Genomic DNA, 12,651 nt, shown 5'->3' with positions numbered 1-12,651 from the left:
TTTAAGTCATATTTTGTGACCATATTTCAGCCCCATCATCTTCATTTCATTCACTGGTGAATTATTATTTTTTAATCACCACCTTTGCAAATTGCATTTCAATGCAAACTGCAATGCTATGGGGAAAACCAAATCATGTTTAGTGGAGCAAAGTTAGTAAGCTATCTTTAACAACATTTAACGTTTATACAAATAGCATACAGGCAGCCTATTGGCAAAACCTATTTGGTGTTTCGCAACTTTCCAACTAGTTGCAGGACCTTAGCAGAATACATGCAGAATCCACGGAAGCAATTGGCGACTTGGCTGCAGACAGGATAGACGAAGCAGGAACCAGCAACTTGTAGTTAGGTGTTTATTATATACACTGGACTATTTACAGGAACAGAACACGGATCTTTTGCTAGCTCTCTCTGACACGACTCACAACTCCTACACTCATTGACACACTGAACCACTGAACTACCAGTTAGTAGGTCATTAATTATCACTCCCTTGAGAGAGCTTGACCAGTCAGGGAGCTGTCTCCATGCCTCTGTTATCACCAGGCAGACTAAACTCCTTCAGATTGCCTTCTGGCTGTCTGCCAAACCTTAATTGACTCTGTGTGAGTACCTGCACGTACACAGTTTCCCAACACAACCCCCAGTTTACGCGCATGCAATATGTGTGCGACTGTGTATATGTGCATCGCACTGAACCCCAAAGTGACCTGGAGACATCATAAAAACATCACTGAAAAATCTCTAAAAAGGCAGAACGGGGGTGGAACAGGGTGTTTTCAGGCTTTTTCAATGGGTTTTGATTATATAAGATTTCATCGATGCATGCTGGATGTTGGATCCAAGACAACTCACAGTGCTCTCCCATCCAAAGGAGAAGTAAACCCAGGAGCTTTGCCTCATAACTTCCCACCACTTTGAAAACATTAAACTACCAGCCTCCTACCCAGAGAAGCCTTGCTCACATCAAGGCACCACTGCAGCTTCTGTGATCATACAAGTTCTGGTTGAAGGGATGGATCTGATAGAGCAGAACAAGAAAATGAATTGGACAGAAAAATTGGCTTCCAGGTGGAAAAATCAAAATTGGAAACAGAATTGCTAGAACCCAAAACTAAGATATTGTGAAGAATGTATAACTTGCTGCTGAAATGGAATACACAGGATGAGGAAGTGAAATCAGCAATGATTAAATGGGCACAAGATGTTGGTCATAATATAATGCTAGTTGACTGGGAACGGTTATGGACCACTGGTGTAAAGTTTACGGCATGTAATGCCTTAAGAGAAAATATTATGAAAATGATATATAGATGGTACATGACACCAGTCAAACTAGCAGAAATTTATCATATGCCCAATAACAAATGTTGGAAATGTAAAGAAACTGAAGGTACCTTTTTCCACCTTTGGTGGACATGCCCAAGGATTAAGACCTTTTGGGAGATGATTTATAATGAACTGAAGAAAGTGTTCAAATACACATTCCCGAAGAAACCGGAGGCCTTCCTCCTGGGCATGGTCAACCAAGAGGTACGCATGAAGGATAGGACATTCTTTATGTACGCTACAACAGCAGCAAGAATACTCATTGCAAAGTATTGGAAGACACAAGAATTACCCACGCTGGAAGAATGGCAGATGAAAGTCATCGAATATATGGAATCCGCAGAAATGACTGGCAGAATCAGAGACCAGGGAGAAGAGACAGTGAAAAAAGACTGGAGGAAGTTTAAAGAATATTTACAGAAACACTACAAGATTAATGAATGTTAGAACAACATCAGATTGAATGTATAAGGTTACTGGTTTAAAATTCTAAAGATTAGAAGACTCAATATTTTAAGTTATAAGCACTGAATAAGTTAAATTAAGATATTTAAATTAAGAAAAGAGTTTAAATATGACAGAGGGAAGGGATTTGTTGTTTAATTGTATGATTTGGAATACAGGGAAGGGAGATTTGGGGAAGTCAGAGAAATAAGTTAATGCAAGATTATTATGAAGATAAGATTGTTTTTATTTTTGTTGTTTTTGGTATTCTATGTTTGTGTAAATTTGTGTGTTTCTTTTGTATTGTCTGTTGTTTTTGTTTCTCTTTTTTGCTTCTTATGTAAAATCGAATAAAATATTTATTAAAAAAAAGAAGAGCAGAACAAGAAAATGTGCCAAAGCAAAATGCTGTCCCTCTGCAATCAGTGCCCAGAAGTGCCCTAGCTTATCTACAAGGATGGCAGTTGGGTTGGCAAAACACATAATTAAACGCTTCCTCCTCGGAAGAGCAACTGAACTCACATTTCACTGCCAGAGCAAGGAAGTTAATTGTGCCTTTCAATGCTCATCTGATCCTATTAATAGATAATAATTTTACTTGAGCAGAAGGAAGCACCAGAGAAGGTCATGGTTGCCTGGCCCCAGCTCCAGCTGAAAACTAGCGTAACCTAGGTTACTGCCGAAGAAAAGGAAGCCTGGGGTAAGAAAGCAAGAAAAGGCTGTGACTGGCAGGAGCCAGAAGCTGTGCCTCCCTTTCCCTGTTGGCATCAGGTGCCCACTCTCTGGCTAATGTTAGGCTGCTCTGTTGGTCTAAATCTATTTCTGCGCTGTTATCTCTTTAGATTGCTGGCAGATCCTTCCATATTTGAAGAAATCCCCTTATATCCTACTTTTCTATGTTCAGGGATTTTGATTTTTTAATTTGGGTGGTGGTAACAGCACAGCACTCCACCCTGCAAGCCCATGCCCATGCACAGGGCGGCCTAGAAACAGGGTTGCCAAAATCTCCATACCAACTTAGATCTTTTCACTGGGCTACAAATAGGGAGCCATGCTCCAGAGAACAAGCTTGATTCAGTTCTGCAGCCAAAAAGCAAAGCTGCCAGCTACACAAACACAATATGCCATTCAAATTCTGGGTTCTTCACAAAGCTATATGAAACATACAGATTGGATACCAGACCCATTCCTTAAGCAAAGCCTTTGCTGGCGGCTCTCTAGAATTACAGAAAGCTATTTGGAGGAAGTGGTCCTTGCATCATTACACACACACTAGATGACCACAACACATTCTATTCAAGTCTGCCTTGGACAGATGCTCTTTAAATCTATCTTGTGCAAAATACAGCTGCTCTGATGCTTGTTGGGCCACAACAGAACTACAACTAGGTCTATAACTCTCCTTGGCCCAGACTCTCCAGGTGTCCCTATTTTTCAGGGACAGTCCTGGATTTTACAGAAGCTGTCCTGGTTTCTCATTTGAATGTCTTGCTTTTCCTTAGGACGTCCCTATTTCAATCAGAGAAATGTTGGAGGGTATGGCTCAATTATGCACCTCCCAAGCCAAGGAGATAGATAACTAACTATACAACTTTTAGAAGACATCTGAAGGCAGACCTGTGTAGGGAAGGTTTTTTTAATGTTTAATGTTTTATGTTGTTATATGTGTTCGAAGCCTCCCAGAGGAAACTGGTTGGGGAAACCCAGTCAAATGGGCAAGGTATAACAACAACAACAACAACCATTGTTGAATAGGATGTCCTGATTTTCATCAGAGAAATGTTGGAGAGTATGTTAGCCCCAGCCACACCTGAAGTCCAAAACATCTGGAGGGCACCAGGCTGACAAAGACTGGACTAGCTATTCAAAGCACATAACACCTATTACACTGGCTTGCTGTTCATGTCCTGATTCTTGGCCCACTTTAAAGTGCTGGTGTTCACCTTTAAAGGCTTGAGTGGTTTGGGACCAGGTTATTTGGATACTCACACCAGTTCAGGCCTTAAGATTAAGCTCAAAGGCCCTGCATGGGGGCCTGCCACCAAACTTGTGGCCACTAGAAACAGGTGCCTATGGCTCTCCTTCACACTAGCAGAGTATGCATGGCTTCTACGTTACAGTCAAACCTCGGTTGTTGGAACGTAATCCGTTCCGGAAGAGTGTTCGACTTCCGAAATGTTCGACAACCGAGGCGTGGCTTCCAATTGGCTGCAAGAGCTTCTCGCACTCAAGCGGAACCGTGTCGGACATTCAGGTTCCAAAAAACGTTTGAAAATCGGAACATTTACTTCCAGGTTTTTGGCGTTTGGGAGCCAAAATGCACGATAACGAAGGCGTTCAGAAACCAAGGTTTGACTCTAGTGACTTTTAAACAAGAGTCTGAACACTTCCTCCCTGCTAACACTGCTTTTTAATATGCAGTGTTCCTGTGTTGTTTTTAAGTGCTACTGTTTTACTGCCCCAATGCTTATACAATGTTTAATAATTATTTTTAATATTTCATAATTTTCTTGTTTCTACTTGTAAGTCACTTTCAGACACCTTCATGGAAAACCTGACAAATTATTAATAATGTAATAGCAATTATTTTTAGTTTTGGATTGTGGTTTTATTACAGTCTATATGTCTTTGCTCTTCTATAAGCTGCATTGGGAAAATTTTGCCCAAATATTTTGAAATAAATGAAATATATAAAAATGTCCTCCCATTTCTTATTTTCCCTTTATATTGGTTGTTTCCCAGTATTTACATGTTGGATTTAAGGTTCGGGGGGCAAAAGCAGGCCAGAGGCAGGTAAGCCACCTGAGTGGCATGATGCTGTCAGAAATACAAACCATCATTCCTTTAAAGAGAGACAGAGACAGAGGGAGAAATAGTTGGCAATTTTCACCTGAATGTGGGAGCTGCACTTTAATGAGCTATGGAGACAAAGACAATAATCTAGACTTTGGCAAACAAACACGACTCATGTGTTATTGGTTAAGGAGTGTCTTGCGGGTACCAAGAATTAATGATTCGTTTCAGAGTTTTCTTCCCAAATGCATTATCTTACAATCTCTTGAAGACAGGATGGGTTAAAATTAAAAGCTTAACTGAAAAGTTGGTTTATTGTGGAATTAGCATTTTGAGCTCTTAGATCTCCTTGTTTGTTCTCCTGATCAGGAGGACTTTTGAGACCGTAGCTCAGTCATGCGCAATAAAAAGATGTGTTGATTAAAAAAAATAACACAGGTGCATTAATGAAAGTTGCAAAATGCAAGAAACAGGTCTTGGTTGTTTGCTTGTTTTTCTGTCCCTTCCCCTCCCCACCCCCATTTGCTCCTTTTCATTAAATCTGTTTGCTCCAGAGGGAAACGTAATTGCCAAGCCCAAGCAATGCCAGACCCCCTGAAGAGCTCCACCACCTGCTACTCCCATCGTGAGTCCCAACAGGGAGGTGCAGACACGGAGAGGTGGTCTCCTTATGATGGCAGCCGTTCATGAGGCGTAACTTATTAAGGAAACAGCACACACCTTCAGAAGGACAAGCAGAGCTGCCTGTGGGAAGAGCAACACTGGAAATGGCCATGTTCAAGTGGAGCTGAGGCCTTGAAAGAGCCCTTGCTGCAGAGCTGGTGCCAGATCTCAGGGGCTCCTTGGCACAGTGCTGCCATTACAACTGCCACCCCAACATGGCCACCTCTATGCAATAACTCCCCACCCCACTGACTCTCCTGTCAGCCGCTCTCCACTGGGCATTTCAGTGGCAATGCACTTTTGAATAAGAACCAAGCTTGGCTCTTCTCCATGGTGGCCACCATGCAATGCCGAAATCACCTAGCTAAATAGGCAAAGGCATTGCATTTCGGGTCAGTAAAAGTGGTGGGCAGCCACTGCAGGGGAGAGCAGAGATTTGCTGCCATTGTCTATGGGCGATTGCGGGAAGGCCGAGAAAAGTGTGTGGGGCCCTCCTGAACCCGTGGGGTGCTTGGCTTGTACCCACTGCAGCAGGCCACTCAATATGCCAAATGTCGCTTATTCCAGTCACCCTCCCAGGTTCCCACTCCTGGGCAGTTCCCACTCCTGGACAGTTACAAGGAGCTGCAGGAAGAGGCTTCCACCCTGCAAAGACTCTGAGAGAAGAGTACAGAACCTCAGGCCGATCTCTTCCCTGGAGAGCAGCAGTCCCTACCCTGCAGACAAGACCCTTCATGCTGCTCTGGAAGCTCTGTTGGAAACATCAGATAAAGAACAGCCCAGTAATAGCCTGTAGGATAGGCACAGCCACACTCTCCGTGACAGACTGGGGCATCACCCTGCCAATTCGCTGGTTCCCATTTTGGGCAGGAATGGTTCACTGAGCAGTTACACTTTTACCGCAGCCTCTTTCTCAGTGAGGGATGGTCACAGAGGAAGAGTCATCTGAGCGTGAACTGATGAGGGCAAAAGTCCTGGACAGTTACAAGGAGCTGCAGGAAGAGGCAGCCAACTGCATCAGCCAGTCACTGAAGATGAAAAGCAAGCCCTCTTCCTTCTGTTGCAGCTGCTCAACTCATTTAACTTTGCCTCGACAAGTCTGCGAAGGATTCTCTCTCTCTCTCTCTCTCACACACACACACACACGTCCCTCTGCATGGCTTATTAAGCTACAGGCTACACAACATTTGGAGGCAACCCAGGGCATGGAATGAAATGTGCTTTGGGTGGGTCCCAAGTCATGCAATGCCACTGGCTGGTCTAGCTGGTGTCATGTCTCTTGCAGAGAGATTAAGAGAGGTTACTGGGTTTTCTTCTCCCACTCGCAGAACTTCCCTCCTTGGGGAAGGTCTGCAACTCAGAGGCAGAGCCATGTGTTTGGCATGAAAAAGGTCCTGGGATCAGCCGCCAGCATCACCAAGTGTGGCAAGGAGAAAATCCTCTGCCTGAAGCCTTGGAAAGACACTGCCAGTCAGTACAGACAACACTAAGCTAGGTGGACCAGTAACATAGGGCAGTTTCCCATGTTCGTAAAAGTGCATTCTCCTTGCCACTTGGCTTAGCAACCTTACTGATCCACACTCCAGCTCAGGAAGGCCATAAATGACACACAGTATGTTATAGACCCTAAGGAATGGATGAGAGAAAATCCTTGGCTCTCAGGCTTGACTAAAACCAAGTTTAAGCATGCACCACTGTGTTTCAAAAGATTGTATGTGCCTCAGTTTGACCAAACTGTGGGAGGCAGTGGAAAACAGGAGTGCCTGGCATGCTCTGGTCCAGGGGGTCACAAAGAGTCGGACACGACTAAATGACTAAACAAGAAGTGCCTCAAGGCAATTAACTGCATTCACCCATTACCCCGCCCCTCAATTTGCTCTGTAGATCAGAGATGTTGACTATAACTTCCATAATTCCCGGCTCTTTGCTAGGCTAGAGGGGGCTGATGGGAGCGGCAATTCAAGCCACCCATCATCCCAATGTTGAGGAAGGCAGAAACCATAGAGATGTTAAAAAACCCAAACCAGGAAGAGATTAGTCTACTAGCCTTCAAACTGGAGCAATTTCCAGAAGGGATTCCTTCCCACTAGGGCTCTATTTACTCAACCGCAGCTCTGAGGCATTTCAGAGCACTTTGCCCAACTCTCTGAAACCTCCAGGAGCTAATCTATAATGCGGTGCTAATGAGGTCTGCTTTAAAGTCAGCTGCTCCACAAGAAAGATCTGAAGCAGAGGACCAAAGAAAAGATCTAAACCACCCATGTCCCCTTGCTAGAAGGAAGAAGAGCATCATCTGTACAACTGGCTCTTTCATCTCACAAGTTATTAAAAAATCTGGGAGATGGTGCACTTAACACTCCAAGCACCCAAGACACAAACACACACCTGGCTGGGACTGCACACAATTTCCTGAAGTGTTCTTAGTGTCATTCAGAGGCTTACAAAAATTCCTGCTTGACTGCGTAGGGTGTGTGTGTGTGTGTGTGAACACGTGCTGAGACTCCCCTCCTGCAACCAAGAAGTGCTCAGCTCATCCCGATATTATCGGTGGAAGTCATGCAATAGGGATAAGAACAAACAGGAGAAACATTCGCAGAGCTGAATTGGGAGCAAAGGGAAGTACGCACCTGGCTGTTTTCAAAAGCTGCTTGCTGCTCAGTTAATATCAAGCACTTCTTCTCCACAGATATATTCTAGGAAGAGGAGAAACAGCAAGGCAAGTCAGAGAGCAGCTGGGAGCAGGTCTGCTGTACTGTACTCTGATTCCTGGGCACAAATAGACTGAGGAATGCTGGGTACAGTTACAGTTCCTCTTCCCCTGCTTGCCAACTGACCCTCTTCTGCTCCCCACTACCACACTGCCGAGGAACATCGGAAGCTGCCTTATGTAGAGTCAGACCACAGTCCATCTGGCTTGGAGCTATCTGCAGTGACAGCTCTCTGGGGTTTCAGAGCAGGCGCTCTCTCCGCTTTGCCTGGAGACTGGACCTTCTGCAGGCGAGACAGATCCTTCGTCACCAAGCTATGGCAGGCACAGGCAGGAAGTAGCCCCCAGGGTGCAAACCTGAGCAGAAGTCTTGCTCAAACACAGGGATGAAAGGGTTTTCCCCACCCTTCCTTGATTTCAAAAGACCTAGGAGTTTTAAGTGCCACAGGTAACAATAGCAGGATAAACAGACGAGATGGGATCCTGAGGCTAGCACCACAAGCGCCCTTTAAACCTTCTCCAACGCCCCACTGAGCCACTCCTCATCCTGGAAGCCCCCTGACCTGTTCATGCATCCTGTTCTCCATATAGCCTCAGGATTGGGATCCGGCCTGCTACTTCCCAGCAAGGCCAAGTGTATCTAAGGAACACAGATATTAGCATTGCCTCCAGTAAGGGGGCAATTGTTTTTTGCAAAGGGATTTTGGAAGCTGCTACCCCCCAATGCAGAGACGGGAAAATGTGCTGCCCTTTGGTTGGTGCTGGACCATGACTCCCATCATCCTTGAGCACTGGCCACACTGGCTGGGGCTGGCAGGAGCTGGAGTCCAGAAGTTGCTGGAGAGCATGCCTTTAGCACATTCCGTAAGCAGGATTTCACCAGAATCTAAGAGCCCCTTGCTGGATCCGGCCAACAGCTCTCTAAATCCAACACTTTCCTCCTCTTGAATGACTGACCAGATTACCCCAGGAAGCCCACAAGCAGGACCTGCATAAAAACAATGGTGCTCAGAGGCATATTCCTTCAAGTGAGTATTGTTAATGTTTTCCCCCACAGTATAAAACTGCACCAGTTTTAAGAGGGCACGTTTCATACTGGTAGTTACCTGTGGTTTAGAATAACAGGACTGTAGAATTGTAGAGCTGGAAGCAGGGCCGGATTTAGGTTTGATGAGGCCCTAAGCTACTGGAGGTAATGGGGCCCTTTATATGTCCAGCTGTCCTTTGTAAACAACAAATTGTCACTGTTTTTTGTGTTGAATACAGTCATACCTCTTGTTATGTTTGCTTCAGGTTAAATATTTTCAGGTTGCGGAACGGGTTACTTCCGGGTTTCGCCGCTCGCGCATGCGCAGACGTGGCAAATCGCGACCCGCAGACACGGGTTGCGTTCTGCTCAGGTTGCGAACAGGGCTCCTGTTCACAACCAGAGGTACCACTGTATATGCTATATGGTAATTTATGGACCTAATAGGTATCTAAAGCCATTTGCACATAACAAAATACCGTATTTTTCGCTCTATAAGATGCACCAGACCACAAGACACACTTAGTTTTTGGAGGAGGAAAACAAGAAAAAAAATATTCTGAATCTCAGAAGCCAGAACGGCAAGAGGGATCGCTGCGCAGTGAAAGCAGCAATCCCTCTTGCTGTTCTGGCTTCTGTGATAGCTGTGCAGCCTGCATTCGCTCCATAAGATGCACACACATTTCCCCTTACTTTTTAGGAGGGAAAAAGTGAGCCATATAGAGCAAAAAATACGGTATGTATTTTATCAAAGTAATTGTTGAACTGAAATACAATTAAGAAGTATATTAATCCAGTGGTACCTTGGTTTGCATACGTCTTGGATTACAAACACGTCGAACCTGGAAGTGTGTGTCCCAGTTTGCAACCTTTTTTAGGATTACAACCCTTTTTTTTGGGGGGGGGGATTATGAACGAATTTTCTTGGAGGCCCCATTGGCAAAAGCGCGCCTTGGGTTACAACCTGTTTTGGTTTACAAACGGACCTCCAGAATGGATTATGGTAGCAAGCCAAAGTACCAGTGTAGTGAAATACAGTTAAGAAGGATGTTAATAGTGAAATAATTATTAAGCTCTAACTTAAAATTTTGTAAATGTACATCCAGGTTTTTCTCCCTTTTATTTTTGGGGGGGCCTCCAAGAGAGTGGGGCCCTAAGCTATTGCTTGTTTAGCTTATACATAAATCCGGCACTGGCTAGAAGGGACCCTGAGGACCATCTAGTCCATGGGGAGGCAAACTAAGGCCCCATCGCCTTCTCAATCCGGCCTGCGGACAGTCGGAGAATCAGTGTTTTTACATGAGTAAAATGTGCCCTTTTATTTCAGATGCATCTCTGGGTTATTTGTGGGGCATAGGAATTCGTTCATTATTTTTTTCCAAAATACAGTCCAGCCCCCCACAAGGTCTGAGGGACAGTGGACCAGCCCCCTGCTGAAAAAGTTTGCTGATCTAGTCCAACCTCCTGCAGTGCATTTGGGAACTGAACTTGCAACCTTGGCATTATCAGCTCTACCCACTGAGCTACAACAATGCAGAGGCAGCAAAGGGAGGCACTGCCTTCTCTGCTTAGGCACTACGGAGACAGGACTCAGCCAAGCAACTGCTGCAGCCAGAAGCACCGAATAGTGCCAGGGGCTGTTCCGGGCAGAGCTCAGTTCCCGCACCCACACTCTTTTTTAATTTAGCAGCTGAAAGCCAGAAATTGGACAAGGAATTTCCCACGGCCTGGACAGTCTGAATCAACACCCCGCCCAAATCTGTAATTTTTTGCTTTCTTGTTTTTCCTCAACCGCCGCCCCCTCCTACTCTTTGCAATGAAGAGTTCTAGAGGATGTGTCAGCCTGCCATTCTTTTATGACAACATGGTTGGTTCCTCACAAAGGTGTTGTCCGGCTGTGAAGCCAGCACCAACGACTGAAGGGTCCATAGAGGCAAGCCAACGACCACGGGGCTTGCTTGCATTCTCTCCCCACCCCCGAGATCCACTAGGAGCTGTTCAACAGTGGAACAGTCTCCCTCGGGTAGGTTGTGGGCTCTCCTTCTTTGGAGGTTTTAAGCAGAGGTTGGGTGGCCATCTGTCACGGATGCTTTAGCTGAGATTCTTGCATTGCAGGGGGCTGGACTGGATGACCCTCAGGCTCCCTTCCAACTCTATGATTCTATCATACGGGCAGAGTCTTCCCAATATTCTCTTTGTAGAGGCACTTTAGACATTGGTTTTTAGCGTAAAAGCAAGATATAGATAAGATAGCCAACAAGAAAATGCACATGTATGGAATTAATGCAATGAAAAATGCATACATAACATTGTACCGGCAGCATCAGACTGATGGACAGGAAAGTTGGGTGACTGGTATATCAGCGTTCCATTATTATTTTGGGGCGGGGTGGGGCAGGGGGGCGGGCATTTCGGCAAGTTAGGAGAATCAGTTAAATCAAACCCTCACAAAAAAAGCAAAGTAAGGCAGAGTAATCTGGAGTGAACACAATAGAAGGGGTTGGCAGTTGTTATGAAAATGCCACAGGAATGATACGATCTCTGTCTTGGCTACTGTTCTCCCCTTCTCCGAATTCCTGGCAAGTCTCCTTACAGCGGCTGCCTCTGCCATGTTCAGGAATCTGATTTGATTTTTCATCCCAAAGCGCCCCAATCTGAACTTCACCCTTGCAGGGCGAGACACAAACATACATAGAAGATACGGGGACAGATGTCTGTCTACAACTGCCTTGCCCACCTTTCCAAAGGGCAGGGGTTGCTTTGGGCAGGGCAGGGGTGGTGAATTTGGAAAACAGCCCTGGTCGCCAGTAAGGATGTCTGCTGCTTGGGGTAGGAACCAACATCAACAGCAGCTCAGGGAATACTCCAGCCAGGATGTCGTTAGGAAAAGGTGTGGAATGAGAGAGAGAAGCGTGCTCAGGTCTTTCTCACAACCGGATCTTACTCCCTAAACTATAGGGGGAAAATGGATGATGCAACCTCCCGGAGCGAGCTCGATGCCGTCCCACTCCCCTCTGCCCTGCAGACAGATATTTACGGGGGCAGCCGCAAGCTAACCCAAACCCCCTGCCACCTGCGGGGCACCAGGGCGCAATCTGCTCCAGATGCGGAACCTTCTTTCAGGGAAGGGGGGAGGTCACGCGGCGCCTCTACGAAGCGGGGTTTTGTGTGTGTGTGTGTCTGAGCATGGACAGAGCGTGCCTCCCCGCGCAGAGGAGGCGGCGGGAGGAAGCCCTAAAAAGTTATAGCGCCCGAATCTTCGCGGGAAACCGAAGCTACACCTGTTGAACTCCTGCCTGGCTGGTCGGCGCGCTCCCGGTAGGGAGGCGCTGACGCAACCCGGCACTCCGCTTGCAAAAGAGGCAGCAACTCGGCAGTGAGTGAGTGAGGAGAGGGGAAGAGAACGAGCCGCGGCCTCCCCGGCTTTCAGCAGCCCAGCGCCCCCACACTGCCCTGTCCCCGCCTCTCACCAGCCAAAGCAGCGCAGATCCGGCGCCTCCCGCAGCTCAGCAGCCAGCAAATCCCAGAAAGGAGAATCGAGGGCGGGCGGCCAGCAATATCAAGTGGCGAGGACCGGAGGGGGCGGGCCCATGGGGGGGGCAAAGCTGCGCCCGCCTCCTCGAGGTGCTAGATGAGCGAGGAGCGCGCTTGTGGCGCCTCTGCCCAGCGAACAGCATCGTGTGAAC

At 46.5% G+C, this 12,651-nt stretch overlaps 1 protein-coding gene across 2 annotated transcripts in view; it reads right to left on the bottom strand.

Moving 5' to 3' along the window:
• Nucleotides 1-12,558, bottom strand: part of SLC7A3 (solute carrier family 7 member 3) — a 31,150-nt gene extending 18,592 nt beyond the window's left edge. The window contains exons 1-2 of one of the 2 annotated variants that reach the window (XM_083422619.1): nucleotides 12,436-12,503; nucleotides 7,859-7,924 (exon numbers count right to left, since the gene is read on the bottom strand). The gene's annotated coding sequence lies outside the window, so the exon portion shown is untranslated. Of the gene's footprint in view, nucleotides 1-7,858; nucleotides 7,925-12,435 lie in introns of both variants that reach the window. The other variant, XM_083422618.1, reaches the window with a different exon arrangement.
• Nucleotides 12,559-12,651: the final 93 nt, after the last annotated feature.

The sequence above is a fragment of the Podarcis tiliguerta genome (assembly GCF_965153285.1).
Source record: "Podarcis tiliguerta genome assembly, chromosome: Z".
In the NCBI taxonomy this organism is placed as follows: Eukaryota; Metazoa; Chordata; class Lepidosauria; order Squamata; family Lacertidae; genus Podarcis; species Podarcis tiliguerta.
The sequence above is the reverse complement of the archived record's forward strand: the minus strand, read 5'-3'. Positions and strand labels throughout refer to the sequence as shown.